This window comes from Lepidochelys olivacea (genome assembly GCF_965140295.1).
Source record: "Lepidochelys olivacea isolate rLepOli2 genome assembly, chromosome: 4".
Classification (NCBI taxonomy): Eukaryota; Metazoa; Chordata; order Testudines; family Cheloniidae; genus Lepidochelys; species Lepidochelys olivacea.
In genome coordinates this window covers 8,163,401-8,182,731 of record NC_140414.1, presented here as the reverse complement: position 1 = coordinate 8,182,731, position 19,331 = coordinate 8,163,401, and the positions used below count along the sequence as shown (strand labels likewise).

At 48.6% G+C, this 19,331-nt stretch overlaps 1 protein-coding gene across 1 annotated transcript in view; it reads left to right on the top strand.

Annotated features, from left to right (window-relative positions):
- Nucleotides 1–17,076, top strand: part of MFHAS1 (multifunctional ROCO family signaling regulator 1) — a 118,802-nt gene extending 101,726 nt beyond the window's left edge. The window contains exons 3-4 of the mRNA XM_084625611.1: nucleotides 5,177–5,638; nucleotides 15,595–17,076. The gene's annotated coding sequence lies outside the window, so the exon portion shown is untranslated. The remainder of the gene's footprint in view (nucleotides 1–5,176; nucleotides 5,639–15,594) is intronic.
- Nucleotides 17,077–19,331: the final 2,255 nt, after the last annotated feature.

Below are 19,331 nucleotides of genomic sequence, written 5' to 3'. Positions count from 1 at the left end.
GGGACTGTAGGATCCTGATAGCAGATGCCTGGGACTCACCCAGGAGACTTTCCACTCTTCTCCTTCTCACCCACAATCAGATTCACTGGTGTATGAGGAGGAAGAGGTTGTCGAACCAGAACTACAGGTGCAGATAGTCCTAATGGGAATCTCCTCTTCCCCATCCCCACTGGACAATCATCAGCAATACCACAACTTGTGTGAAGAGTGGCTAATTGTCTCTAGATACCTCTGGAGGAAACCCAAGGCCCACACCAACTGTTAGACATTCTGTAGCCTCAGGGCCCAAGTAAGGTGGTCCTCCCAGTTAATGAGGCCATATTGGAACTAGTAAGATTGGCACACCCCATTATCCTGTACTCCCACATCTCTGAGGGCCAACAGGCACTTTTTGGTCCCACCAAAGGGAGGCAAATTTTTATTCTCCCACCCTGCTCCAGACTCTGTGGCGGTCCAGGTTGCTACAGAAAGGACTAGGGCACTATACCTAGGGACCAACCCGTCACACAAAGGCTTCAGGAGATCAGACCTCCTGGGGAGAAAGGTGGTCTTTGTGGGCTTGCAATTCCGCATCACCAAAGTACAGCTTCAACAACTACTCTAGGCTGGTGGCCTTTCAGGACAAACTTTCCCCTGGTGACAGAGCCCAATTCCTGTCCTTACTAAAGGAGGGCAAGTTGGTGGCAAAAATGGCTGTTCGGGCTGCAGTTGATACAGTGGATAGAGCATCAACAAGCTTGGTCACTGGTATTGTTGTGAGGAGGGATTCTTGGTTGCAATCCTCAGGATTTCCCAGGGAAGTGCAGAATACTATCCAAGATCTTCCCTTTGACAAGTTGAACCTCTTCAATGAAAAAAATTGATGACTCTCTTTATTCGTCAAAGGACTTGATGTCTGCCCTCTGCTCCTTGGGGATCTGCCCACCAGCCCCAAGAAGGAAGCACTACAGGCAGACCTATAAATCAAGACCACCGCCGCCTCCTCCTCATGCTTTCTACTACCAGAATCCTGCTGAGCCTCCATGCAAGCAACAGACGACTGAGAGGCCCTGCTTTTAAGCCCCCTCTACCACCTCAACCATTACCCATTCCCAGCCCACTGCTAGGAACCACTTTTGACATTTTAGTTGAGACCTAAATGCCATCTCTGATGCCACCTACCCTTTTTTCCATCACCTTTTGGAGCCATCTTACTCTTTTCGCCTGGAACTGGGAGCTAATCACGATAGCTGGTTGGGTTTTTGGAGATTATCCATCAGGGATACTCCACAGAGTTCCTCCCCTTCCCTCCGCACAAGCCCCTTTCCGGTCCCTCTTTGGGACCAGTCTCACTAGATGACCATTCAACAGGAAGTGGAATCCCTGTTATACTGAGGGGAAATAGAACACATCCTGCCTCAGTATCAAGGAAGAAGGTTCTAGTGTCCATATTTCCTAGTCCCTAAAAACACGGAGGGTAGAGACCCAATCTGGATCTTTAGCACTTCAGCATCTTCATTGGAAAGTCAAAATAAAGGATGGTTACATTGGCATCAGTAGAGGAAAGATGGGTCGTAGCTCTCAAAATGGATGTATATTTTCATATAGATATTCACCCTTGCCACAGGAGGCTCATATAGTTTATGGTGGGTAAGGAACACTTCTAATTCCGGGTCCTCCCGTTTGGACCAGTGGTAGCACCCAGAGTGTTTATGAAAGATTTTTTTCTGTGGTGGCAGCACAGATGAGATGTCAGGGCCATACAGTTTTTCTGTATCTGGATGACTGGCTCCTTTTAGGACCCTCTCGACGGAAGATCACATCAGCTATTCAATTCCTCATTCAGCTTCTCACAGCACTGGGGGTTTGCGTGAACAGAGAAAAATCCATTTTATCCCTCATGAAGCCGACAAAATTTATTGAACTCTTTCTGCAAGAGCCTTCCTCCCCGCAGAAAGGTTTCAAATGATATGCAACCTGATTTATTTAATTTCCCACAGACCAAATGCTACAATGAGAATGTGCATTTTGCTGCTAGGCCATATGGCAGCGTGTTCTAATGTGAGACACTTTGCCAGACTTCATCTATGTTGCCTACAGGCCTGGCTCAACTCAGTCTACTCACCCAACAAGGACCACATCAACTCCAGGGTTCTCACTAGGATCATTGCCTCCTTCATTCGATGGTCAAACCCTAAAAAGGTACGCTTCTCTGCTCCCTTTCTCTACTCCCTCTCCCTGTGCCACCATCCATGAAAGTGGTGTCGTGGCCATCGCTTTGGCCAGGAGGGTCAACAAATTGGGAGCCCTCATGGCAGATCCTCCCTTTACGGTATTTCAGAAGGACAAGGTATCGCTTTGCCTTCACCCTGAATTTCTTCCCAGGCTAATCTCTGAATTTCACCTTTAACCAGCATATTCACTTACCTGTCTCTTTTCCCAAACTCCACACTTCTCCCAAAGAGAAGAGACTTCACTCCCTTGATGTCCAGCATTCACTGGCTTTTTACCTGCAAAGAACTAAACCCATCAGAAAGTCACCAAGGCACTCTATCATGATAGCTGAGAGATCCCGAGGTCAAGCTATTGTGATGGGATCCCCAGGGTGCAGTCTGGGACTTCTGGGACCACTGTAGCTCCTGAACTCTTTCCAGCCTGGGCTGTCTCTCATAATGCCCTGCTAGTGACCAGCAGCAAACCGCTCCAGGAGCTGTCATCAATCAGCACAACAGCATGTGAAGCCCCACACCTAGCTAGATTGCATGAATGCTCCCAGAGCCACTCATGAATCACACAAGGAAAGGCACCACAGCCAAATCCCCCCAGCTCCCAGGATTGTACCCCAGGAATATACCGTCTTGCACTGCGCAAGACGAGCAGTGCACGTTTATTAATTGGTTCACCAATTCATCAACGGAAAGTGGATATGCACCAGCCTCTGTCAATCCTGAGCAGATTTGCCACATGCTTCCTACAACCTCACTGGTAAAGGTAAACAGTTAAATGTATTGACTACAAAAGATAGATTGTAAGTGATAGGCAAAAGTCAGATTTTAAGTGATACCAAAAGAAATAAAATATAAGCATGCAGTCTAAACTCTCAACCCTATTAGACTGGGAAACATCTAGATTAAGCAGTTTCCTCACCCCACTGGATATTGCAGTCCTTAATATACAGGTTTGTTCCTTAAACCTGGGCTGATATCCTCTGCTGGAATCTTGTCTTCTTCTCAGTGTTTTAGTTGCTTGCAGTGTAGGTGGGGGCAGGAGAAGTGGCCAAACATATGGCCACTCTGTCTGTTTTATAACCTCAGTTCATGTGCTTGGAAAACACAAGTCCAAGCATGACTGGGGGCATTGCTGAGTCTCCAAGCAAGGTTGAACAATTCCCTGGTGTGGCCTCATGCAGGTGAGTCATTGCATAGTAGCTCCCTTGCTGGACAATGGCTGTTGATGGGTTGTTCGACACCCCGCCCGGGTGTTGGTTACTTTTCTTGCTGTTGCCTCTGGGGAGCTAATATTTGGCTGATTCCCCAATTTATAGCTTGTATTAGTGCCCACTATACAACACAATTCTCATAACTTCATATACATTAATGATACACATCTATGGATAGAGAAATGACTTTCAGCAGATCATAACCTTTCCCCTGATACCTTACAAGTCATGCTTTAAATGTAAGATCACAATTATATAAAAATGAGGACTATGGGGGTTCCAGGACGCTCCCCCAAGGTGTAGAATGTCACAGTTATATTGTCTCAAAGGATTTCTAGTTGGGTTTCTGGCTGCTTATCAAGTGCTACATTCTAGCTCACATTTCGCCTCCCGGAGGCATAATAGCACACTCCACGAGAGCACAGGCCGCCATGGTAGCATCCCTGCAGGAAGTCTCAATGCAGGACATATGCAGAGCAGCTACCTGGAGTTCCAGACACACATTTGCTATACATTACGCACTAGTCCAAACCTCTCCTACAAATGCAGCAGTGGGATCTGCAGTAGTGCACGCATCTTTGTTGCCGGCTTCCTTGCTTCCACCTCCAGTCTGAGGACTGCTTGCCAATCACCCATGCATGGAATACATGTAGGGACCAGCTCTTGAAGAAGAAATGGAGGTTGCTGACTGTAATGGGAAGTTCTTTGAGATGTGTTGTCCCTCTTTGTATTCCACGACTCACCCTCCATCCCCTCTGCTTCAGCTTTGGTTAAATTCGCAGGAAGAGGAACTGAGGGGGCATCGACTCTCACTGCCTCTTGTACCCTTGTTCGGGAGCATGAGGAGATCTACTGTGCGTGCGCGGACCAACTGATGCTGCTTGTTAAAATTTCTGGATTTGGGCGCATAGGGCACATGCCTGCCCCATGCATGGAATACAGATAGGAACCACACATCACTTGATAGAAAGGTCCAGGTTTTAAAATGGTGTCTTTGCTTCTCTGGATGCAGTGGGGCAGAGGTTCCCAAACCTTTTGCTGAGTCCCTCTTCAGAGATTCATGTTTCATGTGTGCCCCCTCGTGGGGAGGGGTGTGCTCTATAACAGTAGCAGACAAAGATGTGCAAAGAATGTCAGCTGGGTATGTGGCCAGCTGTTCTCATCTTGGGTACCAACCTTGGTGTTCTTTCCTGCTTTTAGATCCTCAGTGGTCTTGTTCACCATCTGAAACTAGTTCTGAGCACAGTTTGCCCTTGTTTCCCTGCAATGGACCAACTGTGTTTAAAGCAGCTTGGGAGGGGGGGGAAGCTGTGTTGAGTTGTGTGTTAATGCAGTTTTCAAACACAGCTCTGTCTGTAGACCTTTCATCTCCTGAAGCCCCTGAACCACATCTCCTTTTGTTTGTTTGACACTGTGTTAGATCTCGTAAGCAAATACATTTCTACCCTCAAACTAAACAGTTTGAGATGGAACACAAACACTGTAAGGCTTGTCCCTCAAATATTCAGTCTGCCCTAGGCAGCATCTAACACTCATGCCCCAGTCCATAGTAGCTGTGGTGGTGACTCATTTGCCAGCAAACCTATGACAAAAGAAGCACTGTCTGTTCTGAAAAAGAGCCATTTTATTTAGACTGAGTACTCACCATATTTGGCAACTGGAAGAAAACAAAATGTGTATTAATCTGTTCATGATGAACACTATAAGCCATGAAAGACTGCTGCTACGTGACAGTTTCTTTGTCCTTCTCTCCTCCAGATGAATGACAATGCTAGTGCTAAAGGTTTTATATCGGGCGGCGTGTGAAACCGTGGTGTGGCTGAAGGATCTGTAGGGCTACTGTCTCTCTTGGGTTTGGAGTCCTGCCTTTACAGGAAGACCAGACTTTGGAACTCTGAACTATTTGAAGTGAGAACACAGCTAAGTGTGTCTATCCTGAGATACCCTTGAGAACTGAAGTGTACAGCGCAATCTGAGGGTCACTGATGACCAGATGTGATGTGAAACAATAGTCTTGCAGCAATCAGATGGCATCATTAATGGCCGGAGATGAAACACTGGGATTGAAATTCTATTGACCCTTCGATTACCTGCTGTGCACCCATTTGGACCTGTTGATGAATGTAAAAATGTTCTGAGTACTGTTTCATTCAGATGTAACTGAAGAAAAGTCAGCTGAGACTTGCTGTTGTGGAGCTTCCTGGAGTTGCTCCCATACAGGTGAGTGTTTGGGGTTGCATCAGTCACATGTTTCAGTGGGGTTTGACAGCATGCATGTAGCTATCGGATCACTTTAAAAGCAGACCGGTAGAGCAGGCCAGTGGGATCTGGCTCCTCTTCACCGTAGCACTCTATGGCACAAATGTTCCTCCCATAATTTGGTGGAGGGATGGACTGGGGCAGCTTGTTAATAGAGTTTCATATGGTATGAATTCCAGTAACAAAATTACTGTCCTGGGCAGTTAACTGCAGATGCCTTTTTTAACTATGAGGTTGTAAATGTACGTGAACCTAATTCACTCGCGAGTGGATTTCACATATCAAAGGTTGAGATGGAATAAGAGGACAGTTCAGCTCTGGGCTGGCATGTGCTAGGTTATAGTTGACACATGATGCTTGGTCTATAGCAGGTTGAGTTTAGGAGCAACTGAACTGCAGCTGACCAATCAGCTACGTGTTTTAAGTCCCTGACGTGCTGGTGCTGCACAAACCCACACACTGTCTGTACGTATCCTGCTTTCTGTGGCATTTGTAAGAGGAATAGTCTGTGAACCTTGAACTGAAGTTCTTTAAATATCAGCCAGATCTGTTACTTTGAATCCTCTCCTAAATTCGCTATGGTGTAGAGATAGGACGTTATCCTAACCCTTCCCACTCAAACAACACTCACTGGTATGGGGCTAGGGAGATGCCCCTGCCCTTCTCAGTTCCACCTGTTCTCTTACGAGATGAATCCTCCATTCACTACTGGTCCCCACCAAACTCCGAGTGCTGGCTGGACATTCCATCGGAAAGGACTGGTTTGGTGGGTCGGAATGTGCCGCAGGAACAGGCTGATTCCGCCAGCACTTTTGCTGGGCACCAGGCAGGCAGACTGGCCACTGGGGCTCCCTTGTTCTCCGCAGCTCACCTGGTGGGCTTCCCAGACTGTCAGCTCCTTCGGCTACCGCAGAGCAGGTGATTCCAGGGAGCACATTTTGTTTTGGAAACACTGAAGTGGTGCCACTGAGGGAATGTGTCAGTATTTCCAAAGCAAAAAATTTAGGAATTTCATCCCCACAAAAAAATTCAAGTTTTGTGGCTTTTTGTCCTGATTCGGGATGACTCTTTCCCTCAAACTCAATTTTTTTGCAGAACAGAAATCCCATCTCCTGACTGGCATTACAGAACTGCTTTTATGAGTATCAGTGTTCACTGGCTCTAAGCCCAACCTCATTACATGACTGGGTGCAGCTGAGTTAATATCTATAGTGTCCTTCTAAGAGACAAGCACTCTTCTCCCTCACCTCCAAGTCATGTCTGTGCCCCATGCAGGCTCAGTTCATATTGATGCCACACCCCGTTGCAGTGAATGCAATGTGCTACTCCACACCCCCATCCAGTGAATACTGGCGATCCGCTCCTCCACACTGCTAACACTGGCTGCCCTCTCCCAGTGAATGCTGATTTCCCCTGTCTTCCCTGTCCCTGCAAGGACTGGAGCTGCCAGGAGACTGGCTAGGGGTGACAGGAGTATGGAGGAAGCTGCTGGGCAGTACATTGTTCATGGATGGCAGGGGGCAATAGCATCTCTGAAAAAGGCAGCACTCTTTCTTCCCTCCCAGTTCTCTCCTTGCTTCTGGGAGGGGAGGGCAGAGCTGAAGCATGAGCCACCTTGTCCCATCCAGGGGAAGCCAAGTCAGTGGGGGTGGGACACAACTCCAGGGCAGAAGAAGATTTTAGTTGGTTAGGTCTCTCTCTGTATGTGCTGGACCCTTAAAGAAAAGGAGGACTTGTGGCACCTTAGAGACTAACAAATTTATCTGAGCATAAGCTTTCGTGAGCTACAGCTCACTTCATCGGATGCATTCAGTGGAAAATACAGTGGGGAGATTTATATACACAGAGAACATGAAACAATTACTCCTTTTCTTTTTGCGAATACAGACTAACACGGCTGCTACTCTGAGATCCTTAAAGGGTCATCCCAGGGGGTGGGGTAGACTGACCACTAGGTGCTACTACCCCATCTTACATGGGCTAACATAGGGGAGAACACCACCACAGCCGGCTTAATATGACTGACTCCACTCCCTCCAAAGGGCCCTGTCAGTCACCTTTTAAAGCAGACAACTCTTGGGCTTCTTACTGCTCCTCTCCTCCTCCTCAGCGTGCAGATGTGTTGAGAAAAGCAACTGCAAAAGCGCCACTTATTGGTCAGACACGTCCCCAGATTTCAGTGGCAAATGAGTGCTTTACCTCTGGGTGAGTGAGATGGGTTCTCTTCCAGCTTGTGCATCACACACACTGGTCTAACCCTTCCGATTGCGGGTCTCTGGTGCTGACGATGGTTTACCAGGCAGAGTGCGTGGCTTTCGCTCCCCTGCAGGGCTGGCGGTTGGCTACCCACCACAGTGCTCAGACGCTGGGCATTTGGGGCAGACACATCGAAGCACAGTGAACGGGAAGCCCCACAATGCCATTTTCAGCCACTGATCAGAGCAGAACTACGCCCTTCCTGAGAACCCTTCCGGATGTGTCTCGCACATGGTGATCTGAGCTGCAGGCATGCTGCCGTTGCCCATGGCTGATAAATACCCAATGCGCCAGCTAGTATAAAGTTTCCTCTGCCCACATACTGCCTGGGTGCTCTGGTCGTGCGCTGAGCATCAGGAGAGGTGATATCCAGAGCGCAGTTATAGCATCTCCTGGCCGGTGGAGCAGGGTATCGCAGCCATTGGAGCTGTGTAAACGCTACAGATCTGTGCCCTCACCCCCCTGCTGCTGGAGCCTGTGGAGCCAGCCTGGAGACCCTTTCTGGTTTGTAGGGGATGTGTAGGAATCCCTATTAGGCTGCACTGCCAGTGGCTCCCAGTGTAGCCACTGTGTGGGATTTAACTGGTGTGGCGTTCCTTACATTAGCCCCTGTGCTGCTGTCCGATTTTCCCCATGGAGTAGGTTCCTCAGCAAATCATGCTGGGGGAGGGAGATGGGGAGAGACAGAAGTCTTTCAGAAGCTGCGAGCATTGCTCTTTGGCACTAGAGTCAGGTCGTCTTATGTGAACTGGTCTGCTTGGCTCACCTATTCGGTTGCATGTGCCCAAACCCAGTTTAGTGTCTAGTAACATTACCCTTTACTGATCCCACTATGATAACTATGCTGATCTGATTGGTAGAAGATGATGCCGGGACAGGAAAGCTAATAGCAAAGCTAAAATGTGTGTTCGCTAGGAGGATGGGCTGCCTGGCGAAGTCTAAAGAGCAGGAGGAATCCTTTCCTGCTCAGAGATCCCCTGCAATTCTACATTTCCCCCACAAAGACCTGTTCAGACTCCTCCAAATGCTGGTTTGGTTAATCTGTTGGGAACTGCCTCTCTCTGAATGTGGTTTCCTTATGTGTTCGTAGGAGGCAGACTCTAACAGAGTTCCCATCAGCCTCCTGCAGGGACTGCACAGAAGACTGGATGAATTCAGTCCCCGTAGTGTGCCTGAGTATTGTGTCTGACAGGGACAGCTAGGGATCAGCTGGATATTGACTGGAAGCTCTTAAAATTCACTGAGGCTTTCTGGAAAGGAAAAAACACTGTTGCCTTGTGATGAGACCTAGATGCTTTTGAAAGCTCTTCTCCCCGTTCCTCTGGGTGTGCTGCCGGATATGACACTTTGCTACCCAGAGCAAAGTGCTGGCTCCTGTTCCTGGTGGGCCACTAAGGGGCGGTCCGGCCTGCGGGGGCTGCAACTGCCATCTTACAGCTGAAGAGTCCTACACTGTGTGTGCTGGGCTCTGGCCATCCATTGCCAACGGGTGAGGTGGAAAAAGGAAGTAGCAGTTTCTCACTAGGCAGGACGCACAGCTCCACTAGTGTAATGGAGTCCTAGGAGCTATCTTGGGAGGGGAGGGGCCGGGGCCGATTCACCCTGCCCTGCCTTTGGTGCAGCCACTTACAGCAATGCAGAGCAGGTGTGAAATGCCGCCAGCTTAGGAAAGTGGGGAGAATCAGGCCTTCACACTCCCTTTGTCACTGCTAAGAGAGGGCTGGCTGCTGCGCGAACCCTCCTGCATTTTAACCCCAGACAAATGCATGGTGTCCTCCTGAAAACTTTGCTCAGCAAGAGCCTGTCCTGTAAACAAGGAACCGGACTTGATCATTGAAGTCCCTGACAGAATTACTGCCTGGCTGGGAACTGGAGCTCCCTTGGGGTCTGCACTGCCAGTCATGTGTCCCTACTCGGCAAACCGCACAGTGGCCTGAAAGCTGCCAGGCTGGGCTTGTCCTCGGGAGCTGGGCTGGAAAAGTGCACACTCCCCGTTCTCGGGCACCTTTGGAACCAGATCTGTTGGTGTGGGCACACGTGGCAGGAGTGTCAGACTGACCAGCTGCTGTGGAGCACTCACATGTTCAGTTGCTGCTCCACAGAGGGAGCCACGGAGTGCAGTCACGTTGTGTAGCGAGCTGGTAACAGCCTGAAGAAGAGCAGTCTACCAGGGCTATTCAGCCACAGACTTGAGCTCAGGGCTTGGAGGAGCCCATGGCTCCCTTTGCCAAGTGCCTTCAGCTTCTGCAGACCATAAGGGTCTGCTTCCTGCTTCCTGCTCATGAGGGCTGTACCCCTGTGGTTCCTAAGGGAAACTCGCAGCAACGTTCTGTGCGGGGCGTGGTGCAGAACTGCCTTCCTGAAGCTGTGAGCAGCAGTAACATCACCGAGAATAGGGGCAGTCTCACTCTGCTGCTTGGCAAAGCTGTGAGTAGCATCAAAGACAGACCTGCGAGCTGTGTTGGGGAAGCAGAGTGACAGCGGACCCCTCGCCTGCATTGTCAGCTGTCAGGTCCCTGGGTGGGACAGGAGGGGAGAGAGAGCTTGGCTTGTGAGTTCAATCCTTGAGGGGCCATTTAGGGATCGGGGGCAAAAATTGGGGATTGGTCCTGCTTTGAGCAGGAGGTTGGACTAGATGACCTCCGGAGGTCCCTTCCAACCCTGATATTCTATGATTGAAGCAGAGGGGTTTATCTAGCACTTAGAGGAGAGGAAAGTGATCAGGAACAGTCAGCATGGATTCACCAAGGGCAAGTCATGCCTGACTAATCTAATTGTCTTCTATGACGAGATAACTGGCTCTGTGGATGTGGGGAAAGCAGTGGACGTGTTGTTGCTTGACTTTAACAAAGCTTTTGACACGGTCTCCCACGGTATTCTTGCCAGCAAGTTAAAGTAGTATGGGATGGATGAATGGACTATAAGGTGGATAGAAAGTTGGCTAGATCGTCGGGCTCAACGGGTAGTGATCAATGGCTCCATGTCTAGTTGGCAGCCGGTATCAAGTGGAGTGCCCCAAGGGTCGGTCCTGGGGCCGGTTTTGTTCAATATCTTCATAAATGATTTGGAGGATGGTGTGGATTGCACCCTCAGCAAGTTTGCAGATGACACTAAACTGGGAGGAGAGGTAGATATGCTGGAGGGTAGGGATAGGATACAGAGGGCCCTAGACAAATTAGAGGATTGGGCCAAAAGAAATCTGATGAGGTTCAACAAGGACAAGTGCAGAGTCCTGCACTTAGGACGGAAGAATCTCATGCACCGCTACAGACTAGGGACCGAGTGGCTAGGCAGCAGTTCTGCAGAAAAGGACCGAGGGGTTACAGTGGACGAGAAGTTGGATATGAGTCAACAGTGTGCCCTTGTTGCCAAGAAGGCCAATGGCATTTTGGGATGTATAAGTAGGGGCATTGCCAGCAGATCGAGGGACGTGATCGTTCCCCTCTATTCGACATTGGTAAGCCCTCATCTGGAGTACTGTGTCCAGTTTTGGGCCCCACACTACAAGAAGGATGTGGAAAAATTAGAGTCCAGCGGAGGGCAACAAACATGTTTAGGGGACTGGAACACATGACTTATGAGGAGAGGCTGAGGGAACTGGGATTGTTTAGTCTGCGGAAGAGAAGAAGGAGGGGGGATTTGATAGCTGCTTTCAACTACCTGAAAGGGGGTTCCAAAGAGGATGGATCTAGACTGTTCTCAGTGGTAGCTGATGAGAGAACAAGGAGTAATGGTCTCAAGTTGCAGTGGGGGAGGTTTAGGTTGGATATTAGGAAAAACTTTTCACTAGGAGCGTGGTGAAACACTGGAATGCGTTACCTAGGGAGGTGGTGGAATCTCCTTCCTTAGAAGTCTTTAAGGTCAGGCTTGAGAAAGCCCTGGCTGGGATGATTTAGTTGGGGATTGGTCCTGCTTTGAGCAGGGGGTTGGACTAGATGACCTTCTGAGGTCCCTTCCAACCCTGATATTCTATGATTCTATGACCTAGAACCCACCGAAGGCTGACCCCAAAGACCCCTGCACAGGCTCCAGGAACAGGATCATAGTGGGGTTGAGGGGACCCTTCCCCACAGCTCTGGGGAGGGATTGGCTTCCCACCTGGATGTTTTCTGTGGAGAAGGATGCGGGGCGGGGGAACAGGGACTTGGTAGGAAGAGAAGAGAACAAACATAATAGGAGCTGGGGAATGAGTCCAGGAGCTGGGAATGGACGATGGGATGGATCACTTGATGATTAGCTGTTCTGTTCATTCTCTTTGGGGCACCTGGCATTGGCCACTGTCGGAAGACAGGACACTGGGCTAGATGGACCTTTTGGTCTGACCCTGTATGGCCGTCCTGTTCTAGGACAGGGAACCACTCTGCATAGCTCAGAGTCTGCCCTAAAACCGAGTGCTCTGTCTCCCTTGTGCTAACCGTGGTGCTTTCCATGGTTTTGTTTTGGAGCATTTTAGGCTCATCCTGGCCTCTCAAACAACAAAGATCAGTTGGGGTCGGTGACCCCTGAAATAACCGGATACCAGAAAGAGCAGTTCAGCACTACTGAGATGTGGACTTGCTGTGAGAGCCGGGAAGGGGTTGTCACTAGGAAGCTACTTGGAGAAGAAAAATGTAGGGCTGACCTCGACCCTCCATGTCTGATCAAATAGTCAGTGAGCCACCTGGGCGCTGGAGGCCACTGCACTGCTCAGCACGAATGTAAAATGCACTGATCGTGTGCGTGGCCAGGGGAGTGCTGGTCTGCTGAGCAGCTCCAGCCAGCTTGATTGAAGAGGTTTTTTTATAGTAATAAAAATGATTTCTCTGTAGCATCTAAAGTGCTGATCCAGAAGGTAAAGCTGCTACGCTACACTCCTCAAGCTGCAGTTTAAACATGTCTGTGCTGTGGAAGGTAATCGGTATGTTGTGATTTTTCCACTGAAGTCCAGAAACCTCGGTTGCAAGGGCTTCCTGAGGTGCTCCCGCACAGACAATGGCTGAGTCGGCATGCCGTGGCAGCACCCCACATTGAGTTACTCCTGTGGGACTTCTGTGCCAAAAAAATAAAAATTCTGCACACTATTTTAAAATTCTCAAAAATCTGCAAACAGTATTTGTCAGAATAACGCAATGTCATCACACTATTTTCAGTTCTTTGCTGACAAGTATTTTGAAATAAATTACCAAAATAATTGAAAATGATGTGATTATATTGACAAATAAAATATGCAGAATTTTGCAGAATCTTAAAACCTGTAATTTTTGGCACACTTTTTAAATTTTGGTTTGGAATTCCCTCAAGAGTGCCAGGTTTTATGTGGAGCAATCAGGGTGTGGGGGAGGGGATCTGGATGCACAGGGGTGCAGGGGGAATGGAACTCTGCAGGGGAGTCCAGGTGAAGGTAGTTAGGGCTCAGCAGGGGGGTCTGGGTGTGGGGGGCTCCCAATGCATGGGGTGAGTCTCTGGAGGGTGGGGATTTGGGTGTGGAGAGGTTTGGGTACAGGAGGCTCCTGATGCAGGGGTAAGGCTCAGCATGGTGGGAATTCGGTTGGAGGCTGCAAGGGGCTCCCAATGCAGGGAGGCCTCATGGGGGGGTTCTGGGTGTGAGGAGGGGGGTCTAGATGCATGGGGGTTGGGTGGATAGGGGGAGAAGCTCCCTGTACAGGGACTGCTCCCCCCTGGCTGAGGAGTGATGGGGCCAGGAAATGGTGGGAGAATCACTGTATGGGGAGTTGCTCCCCCTGTCTGGCCAACGCCCATGCATCTGGACTCTTCCCCCCAGCTGACTTGTGTCTCCCGCGGCTGCTCCAGGTTCCCGAACCGATGTGTCTGCACTGCCAGGGAGGGGTGAGTGAGTGTCACGGAGTCACCGGGTCAATGCTCTGGAATGACTCCATATGAAGCCATTCTGGACTCTGTGGGAGCCTCTCTCTGAGCATATTGTCACCAGGGCAAGAAGCTTCCACAGCTTCAACCTTCCTGGGTCTGACCTTGGAGCATTCAGCATCCCCTTCCTCCCGGTGCACTTCCCATAGTGAGTCCACCCAGCCGGGGCTCCTGGGGAAGACAGAGGGCCCTGCACGCCAACTGCGCAGTCAGACGTGACTCTCAGCCAGCCGGTAAAACAGAAGGTTTATTAGTTGACAGAAACACAGCGTAGAACAGAACTTGTTAGCACAGAAATCAGTGACTTTCATTCAAGTCCATCTTGGGGGTGGAGAGCCCAGAGCTAAGGCTCTGGCCCTCCCCCAAGTCACCTGAGATTGACTTGCTTCCAGCTGCTTGGCCACTGCCCTGCCTGTTGCTCCTCCTCCGGTCTTTGTCTTGCTTTCCAGGCCAAGAGTCACTGGTCACATCCCCCTCCTAGGTCTCAAGTTTATGAAGGGGACGGCCATGGCATCCATGCAGGCAGCTGGAGCAGCCACCGGATAATTCACACACCCTTATTCCCACCACCTAGACATTGGTGCAGTACATGGGGAAACTGAGGCACACACAGCCTTCATGCAAAACAGTAAGACTCACATCGGCTCACATACAACATAAGAAGGAAAAATCCCTGCTTCGTCACAGTGAGCACTGGGAAAGCTTCTCTTTGCTTCCCCACAGAAACCATTTTTCTGCAAGGAAGCGAAGAGAATCAGTGGGGGGACATATTTCTGTGCATGCGCAGTGGCGCAGGATCCCCCCTGGAGTATTGAGTGCCCCTGTGGCTGAGAGCTCGAGACATGTTACAGAGCCACGAAGCACACAGTGAAATGGGAAGGCCTTGCCTCCTTTTCAGGAATAGTTTGGTGTTTTGTTCCCATGAACTGTGCCACGGCTGGTGCTGGTCAGGTTTGGATGAATACTGAGTCCTCAGCTTCTCTGGAAGTCCCATACTTAAACCTGAGCTTGAGCTGCAAAGACCTGTGCACCCACAATTCGGGAACACAGGCACTCACAGATGGAGCTTTGGATTGGACCAATCTCTAGTCATGACCAGTCGAAGCCCTACAAGCCAGAGTCAGTGGGCAATGTGTAGCTGGCTTCTTTTCTTTCTTTACGTTATTTTAACTGTAAACAAGTTTAGTTAGCTTCTTTACAATAGCTTAACTATTTGAGTGATCTTATCAGCAACAGCTAGTGTGTATTAGGTGTTGGCAAAACCTTTCCAACATGAGAGGGCTGGGAATGCTAGTCTGGACTAAGAACTGCCTACCTCTGGTTTTGGGGAAAAGCTCCAAATCTTCTGGCTCAATAAAAAGGAGGTTTCTCCAGGAGCAGAATGGCTTGGGGACAGCGCTCTGTTGACACAGTAATTTAATCTACATAAACTTGTCTTTTCAGGTTAATGTTGAAACCTTCTCCAGTGATGGTCTACTTAGCACTGTCGTAAAACCCACCAGTGAACTAAATTCACCTGCAAATGTTGGGGGAGTGGGAGGACACAGATGTTCAAAGGGGCATAGAGGCAAGGCCAGTTTTACAGGTTGTATGTTCTCCAGCTGTTGGAGCTCAGTGTCACTGGTTGGAGGGGGCAGGAGAGGCACAGAATGCCCACATGGATATAGGCTTTGTTTGGGCCCAGCACTGGGGCTGGATATATAGCAAGGATCTCCTATCATTTACCACATTTGGAAACATTCTCCTGCTCTCTTCACTGCCACTGATGTGTGTCTCTCACTCTCTATTTTTCCCAGAGGAAGAAACTAGTGATTTGTTGCTGTGATGTTAAGTGAGGAAAAGAAAACCCCGGACTTGAATCTCTTTCCCAGCTGGAAGACCGTTTCCTGATAACTCGGCGTGATCTATGAACACACTAACAAGAAGAGTTCAGATGTTTTCAAGGAATAAATGCCGTGGCTTGGTAAAGCAGAACTGAGTAAATGTTTTACACCTGAACCTTAGAATCATGATCATCCTCCAAGGAAGAGCTGCTTGACAAACGAACTGTGTGAGCGGCTTCTCAGGGATTCTGTTTGCTGTACACAAATAGCCATAATGTTGGGATTGATGGCAGTATTTAGAGCACTCCAGTTTGTTTCTATTTCATGTGGAAGCGGGATCATTCACCTGAAGTTCACTGCTGTTCCTTAACTGGTGTGGAACAATGTGGTTTGTCTTTATTTTTGTAATGTGCAAAACCATTTAATTTTCTACACAGTTTAAAGCTTCTAGCATTAGTGACCACTGGGTGCAATATTCTGCTTGGTAGCCCTGTCAAATAGTCCGTGGGTTCTTGGTTTGTTGTCGATATGTTCAAGTATCTATCACTGTTCTTGTGTCCCTCACACACAATGTTAGCTCACCAAGTACATTCCAGACTATCACTGTTGAGCAGCTCACAGGAGCGGCTGCTTCTGGGGACGTTCTCCCCTCTCCGTGGTGAGGATATGCTGCCTGATGTTAATCATCCCTGTCTCTCTTCACTTCCAAGAAACCCAAAAGAACCCCCCAGCCTGAGGCAGAACAAGGCAGCCAGAAGATACTAGTTTGGGAATACCTTCACTTCCAAGTGCCATGCTTCAACACAGCACAATGGCAAGGAGCAGGGGGACTAGGCATTCAATGAAAATAATCTGTGACTAATCACAGGCCAAGGATCAGTGAAATTGGTGTCGCTGACCTCGTAATGGAGGAGACGGTGCTAAGGTGGGCAGGGAAACATACATTTTCAGCCTGCATGCACACTCCTCACTGTCATACTATGCTTGGGAGTTAATGAACTGTTGTGGTCAAGCCGACATTCTCAACCAGAGAGCAGAATATTGTGCTCACTAACCGGTTGCCAGTCTTCAGGTTGCTGTCTGATCTGTGTTCTACATAAATAGCACAGTTCAGAAGGGCAAACCAATAAATCATTTACCCTTGGGGCAACAATGGGAGGCAGACAGCACCATTATTCTTTGGGATGTGACCAGTAGCATCTTATATTGCATTTAAAAGCAGAATCCCAGCACTGAAGAGGCAGTTCCAGTTAAATGAAGCTCAAATGCAGCAGCTTACTTTGTGTGTTGACAGAAAATGTGCATAACTACATGTGTAATCAGTGAGAGCATGGAAAGGTGGGAACTCTGTCAGTGGATTTTACTTTACGTGCCTTGTATAGTGAGAAATCTGGAGTATTCTTGCAATACTGGATTGTTGCTGGACCACATACATCCCTGTTGTAACTGCATTGACACCTTTGGAGTTCTTACCAGAGAGGAGTTTGGCTCCATAGCCCCAGTTTCCGCTGACTGCTTAGGCTAAGGCCAGGGTTGGGCTGACTAGTCCCTTTTCAACGTGCATTGTTCTCTCCAGGTTCGGCCTTTGTTAAACGCTTTAGGACTCAGTTTTAAATCTGAATACAGCTGATGTCTAAGAATTAATTAGGGTTAACCGGGTTTGTCTGTACTGCAGGCTCTGAAGGCAGCTCAGGGTTTGTGCAACAGGAGTCAGAACCAAAGGAGATGGTTTCCCTTGGGCAGTCCCCCCCGTGTAACTGTAAACCTTAAAAGTAAAGGCAGATGTATGTGTTCAGCTTCTCTGAGGACATGCGCATACCTGGTCCCTGCTATAGGGTTTCTGATCAATGGGGGTCGTACCAGGATGATTTTTTTTTGTGTGCTGTTACCTAAACGTGCCGAAGTGGCAAAGCCTGTGCCCAGGTGTGACAGGCGCTGTGCTGGCAGGGTGCAGGAAATGTGTGAGAATGGCTGAAGAAACAAACAATTGAAAATGCTCCTTCTCTGGGCAGGAACATTCACCTTCTGTGCAGGAAGCTCCTTTCTGTCTCTTCACCTAGGAGCTTTACAGCCAGACTCCCAGGGAGCTCAGCTGCTGCAACCCCAGGCTGGATCCTGTTGGGACAGCATCACTGAAAGACCTGTGTCAGGCTCTTCAGGAAAAGGAAAATTTCTACTCCAGTAAGCACAAGAGCAACGATTCTGACCAGGCAGGTCCCCCCAGGCCAGAAACTTCTCCTTGAGGCTGTTCTGTCTTCTGCTTGTGCCTCTTGTGGTAGTTTGTGTCAAGGCACTGCCCACGTGTTTTTCCTTCCTAAAAGGTTCACTTGCTTCTGTGGGAACTGACCTTGTGATTTGCACTCTTGCAAGAACAGCAAGTGCTGGTGGTGTAAAGCTGATGCTGCAGCTACAGTTATCCATTAATCTCCATAACTGGGCAGAAATTTAAAAAATATCCTCGCCAAAAAGATTGAAAATAAATCTGATCTTAACTTGAAACAAAGCAAAACTCTTCCCATTCATTTAACTCATCTCAGAATTTCCATCACTCCCCCCCCCCCCAAAATTGATTTTTGACTTTGAAGACCCAGGTCCTAGTTATATTTTTGAACTATGAACATAGAAGATTGCTGCACACCCTGCATAACTGGGATTTGATGGTGGAGCCAGAGGCTGAGTACTAATTACTGTGGTAAAATTCAAATTCAGATAGATCATATAACTCAACAGACCGCAAACACTTGTTCTGTAACAGCATGTGTGGCCCTCTGGAGCTCCCACAGTCCCTGTTCCTATATCTAAACACTAGAGAACATATAAACTCCACCTCTTTTTGTTGCTGTTCCTCCAAATGGCACTCACTCACAGTAAGTGTAGAGAGATTGTCTGCACGTACAGTCTCTAAAACTTGAGCTCTACTGAAGGAGACATCAGAGCCACAAAGAATGGGAGGGATAGATTAATAATCGATGAGGTGTTCAGGCAGAGGCACCTGGTAACTGCTGATATGGGGGGGGGGGCACAATTTTTAAAGGTTCTGGTGGTCTGCAGGTAATCGAGACAAAGGAGTTTTGATTTCTAGAGCTACTTTTGATGTCATGATTTGCAATACTATGTAATAGCAGATGGAGACATTTCTAAAAGAGAGCTACACAGCTCTGAAGCAGCTCTGGATTGTACTGGCATATTATCAGTTGGAAGCAGTTCTCAGCCAGGGGTGCATGTACGCAGATGTCTTCCAGGGGGTACATCAGCTCATCTAGATATTTGCCTAGTTTTACAGCAGGCTCCATAAAAAGCACTAGTGAAGTCCATACAAAGTGAAATTTCATACAGACAATGGCTTGTTTATACTGCTGTATATACAGTATTGGTGTTTCTCAACCTGGGGGGGGGAGGATGAGTTTCAGGGGTTGGAAGTGCCAGGCTGGCAAGCAGGGGCCCCGCGAAGTTGAGAGACGTGCTGAAGCCTGAGCCCTGCTGCCCGTGGCTGAAAGGGATTCAGTAGTTTGGAATGGTTGAGCCACTAATTTGAAGAACAGAGATATTTGCAAACAATCCTTTTTGAGCTCTTGTGATAATAACTGCCCCCAATAATTATGTCAGGAATCTGTTCCAATGTAACTATATCAAATTATTTTGCCTCTCCATTTGAATCCATTCGCTCTTGTGGGTTTACAAGGAGACCTGAGCTCCCTTCGTCATCACAA